General features: G+C 37.5%; 1 non-coding gene across 1 annotated transcript; it reads left to right on the top strand.

Annotated features, from left to right (window-relative positions):
* The first annotated feature begins 1,840 nt into the window (after positions 1–1,840).
* On the top strand, positions 1,841–1,946 carry LOC118151811 (U6 spliceosomal RNA). The gene has a single exon (XR_004740218.1). It is a non-coding gene; the product is annotated as a U6 spliceosomal RNA (small nuclear RNA).
* The last annotated feature ends 2,143 nt before the right edge of the window (positions 1,947–4,089 follow it).

Raw genomic sequence — 4,089 nt, 5'->3', positions numbered from 1 at the left:
TCAGAACGCACACATTTATTTATTAAGTTCGCCATCTTATATAGGTGTGCCTTGTGCCACCCCCAAACAATTACAATAATAACATCAAAGATCACTGAACAAAAGTCGTCATAACAGGTATAATAATAATGTAGAATCTTAAATATGATGAGTACTGCCAAAATGTGACAGAGATATGAATGAGCACATGCTATTTGAAAAAAAATAAGGCAATAGGCTTGTTCCACACAGGATTACCATAAAACTTCAATTTATGAAAACCACATTATCTGTAAAGCACAATAAAGGGAAGCATGACAAAATGAGGTATGCCTGTATATAACCAAAATAATTGAGAGTATGGTCTTGAAGAGATATTTATACACCAATGTTCATAGAAGCATTATCTTTAGTAGTTAAAAAATGAGTGAGCCGAGATTGTGCCACTGCACTCCAGCTTGTGCAACAGAGAAACCCCATCTCAAAAACAACAACAAAAAAAGGAAGCGACCCAAGTGCTCATTGATCAATGAGTAGATGAGCAAGATGTGGTATATACACGCAATGGAATTTCATTCAGCTTTGAAAAGAAGGAAAATTAGGCTGGCGTGGTGACTCAAGGCCAGGCATGGTTGCTCAGGCCTGTAACCCCAGCACCTTGGGATGCCAAGGCAGGGGGATCACTTGAGGTCAGGAGTTCGAGACCAGACTGACCAACATGGCGAAACCCCATCTCTACTAGAGATACAAAAATTAGCCGAGTGTGGTGGCACACACCTGTAATCACAGCTACTCGGGAGGCTGAGGCAGGATAATTGCTCAAACCCAGAAGGCGGAGGTTGCAGTGAGCTGAGATCACACCACTGCACTCCAGCCTGGGCGACAGAGCAAGACTAAGTCTCAGGGAAAAAAAGAAGAAGAAGAAAAAAAATGAGACATATGTTACAACATAAATGAAACCTGAGGACATCAAACCAAATGAAATAAGCCACCATAAAAAACAAATACTATGTGATTCTACGTATGTGGAGTATCTAATGTAGTCAAACTTTTACAAACAGAAAGTAGAATGGTGGTTGCCAGAGACTGTTGGGATAAAGAAATGAGGAGTTATTGTTTAATGGATATAAATTTTCCATTATACAAGATAAAAAGAGTTATGGAGTTCACTGGTAGTAATAGTTGTACATTAATGATGCAGTTAAAGTGACTGAATTGTACAATTAAAAACAAGTTGGTAAATTATATATGATGTATTTTTATGATTATTTTAAAAATCGGAAAGAAAATGGAAGGAAAAATCAACTACTAATAACCAAAAGTTGACTAATGGGGAATGACTAAATAAAAATAGGTTCCATCTATGAAATGGAAAGCTGTCTAGCAATTTAGAAGAATAAATTAATCTAGAATGCATTAGTATTAAAAAAAAAATCTCTGAAACACATTATTGCTTGTGCAGTGTATATATCAGAGAGTATATAGAGAGAGTATCTATACAGAGAGCATAATAGGGCATAGTGGTTAGAAGTGTCAACCTGCATGTGAACCCTGGCTCTGTCACTTGCTGCCTGTGCAATCCTAGGAATGTTACTTATCCTTTCTAGGTTTTTTGTTTTCTCATTGGCAAAATGGGGATACAGAGAGCCTCATAATGTTGTAAAGATTAAATGTAACATGGTTATAACAGTACCTAGTACATAATAAGCACTCTAGAAATATTAGGTATCATTATTGTTTTAAAAATTCACAAATACCTTCTTTATGCACACATACATCATACGTATGCATACATATACACACTCAGAGAAAGTTGTCCTGAAGCATATGTATCAATGTTGACATAAGAATTATGAGTACAGTGCTCACTTCAGCAGCACATATACTAAAATTGGAACGATACAGAGAAGATCAGCATGCCCCTGCGTAAGAATGACACACAAATTCGTGAAGCGTTCCATATTTTTTACTCCTCAGCAAATGTAAAACAATGGAAATCATAACAAACAGTCTCTCAGACCATAGTGCAATCAAGTTAGAACTCAGAAATCAGAAACTAACCCAGAACTGCACAGCTTCATGGAAACTGAACAACTGGCTCTTGAATGTTGACTGGATAAACAACGAAATGAAGGCAGAAATAAAGAAGTTATTTGAAACCAACGAGAACAAAGACACAACATACCAGAATCTCTGGGACACATTTAAAGCAGTCTCTAGAGGAAAATATATAGCAATAAGTGCCCATATGAGAAGAGTGGAGAAATCCAAAATAGACACCCTATCGTCAAAATTGAAAGAGCTAGAGGAGCAAGATCAAATAAACTCGAAACCTAGCAGACGACAAGAAATAACTAAGATCAGAGCAGAACTGAAGGAGATAGAGACACGAAAACCCCTTCAAAAAATCAATAAATCCAAGAGCTGGTTTTTTGAAAAGATCAACAAAATAGACAGACCACTAGCCAGATTGATAAAAAAGAAAAGAGAGAACAACCAAATAGATGCAATAAAAAACAATAAAGGGGAAATCACCACAGATTCCACAGAAATTCAAACCATCATCATAGAATATTACAAAAAACTTTATGCACATAAACTAGTAAACCTGGAAGAAATGGATAAATTCCTGGACTCCTGTGTCCTCCCAAGCCTAAACCAGGAGGAAGCCGAAACTATGAATAGACCAATAACAAGGTCTGAAGTCAAGGCAGCAATTAAGAGCCTACCACACAAAAAATGTCCAGGTCCAGATGGGTTCACAGCCAAATTCTACCAGACACACAAAGAGGAACTGGTACCATTCCTTCTGAAACTATTCCAAATAATCCAAAAAGAGGGAATCCTTCCCAAATCATTTTATGAGACCAACATCATCCTGTTACCAAAACCCGGCAGAGACCCAACGAGAAAAGAAAACTTCAGGCCAATATCCATGATGAGCATAGATGCAAAAATCTCAATAAAATACTGGCAAGCTGATTGCAACAGCACATCAAAAAACTTATCCATCATGATCAAGTAGGATTCATCCCAGGGAAGCAAGGCTGGTTCAACATTCACAAGTCTATAAACGTAATTCACCACATAAACAGAACCAAAAACAAAAACCACATGATTATCTCAATTGACACGGAGAAGGCATTTGACAAAATACAACAGCCCTTTATGCTAAAAACCCTCAGTAAACTCGGTATCAGTGGAACGTATCTCAAAGTAATGAAAACTATTTATGACAAAACAACAGCCAATATCATACTGAATGGGCAAAAACTGGAAGCATTCCCTTTGAAATCTGGTACTAGACAAGGATGCCCTCTCTCACCACTCCTATTCAATATAGTACTGGAAGTTCTAGCCAGAGCAATCAGGCAAGAAAAAGAAATAAAGGGTATTCAAATAGGAAAGGTGGAAGCCAAATTGTCACTATTTGCAGACGACATAATAGCATACCTAGAAGACCCCATCGCCTCAGCCCAAAAACTGCTGAACTTCAGCAAAGTCTCAGGATATAAAATCAATGTGCAAAAATCACAAGCATTCCTATATACCAATAACAGACTTAAAGAGAGCCATAACAAGAACAAACTGCCATTCACAATTGCTACAAAGAGAATAAAATGCCTAGGAATACAACTCACAAGGAATGTAAGGGACCTCTTCATGGAAAACTACAAACCACCACTCAATGAAATAAGAGAGCACACAAACAGATGGAGAAACATTCCATGTTCATGGTTAGGAAGAATTAATATCATGAAAATGACTATACTGCCCAAAGTAAATTACAGAATCAGTGCTATCCCCATCAAGCTACTATTGATTTTCTTCACAGAACTGGAAAAAACCACCATGAACTTCATATGGAACCAAAAGAGAGCCCGCATAGCCAAGTCAATTCTAAGCAAAAAGAACACAGCGGGGGGCATCACACTACCGGATTTCAAACTATACTACAAGGCTACAGTAATCAAAACAGCATGGTACTGGTACCAAAACAGAGATATAGACCAATGGAACAGAACAGAGGCATCAGAGGCAACACAACATATCTACAACCATACGATCTTTGATAAACCTGACAAAAACAAGCAATGGGAAAAGGATTCC

The sequence above is a fragment of the Callithrix jacchus genome, chromosome 2 (assembly GCF_049354715.1).
Source record: "Callithrix jacchus isolate 240 chromosome 2, calJac240_pri, whole genome shotgun sequence".
Classification (NCBI taxonomy): Eukaryota; Metazoa; Chordata; class Mammalia; order Primates; family Cebidae; genus Callithrix; species Callithrix jacchus.
The sequence above is the reverse complement of the archived record's forward strand: the minus strand, read 5'-3'. Positions and strand labels throughout refer to the sequence as shown.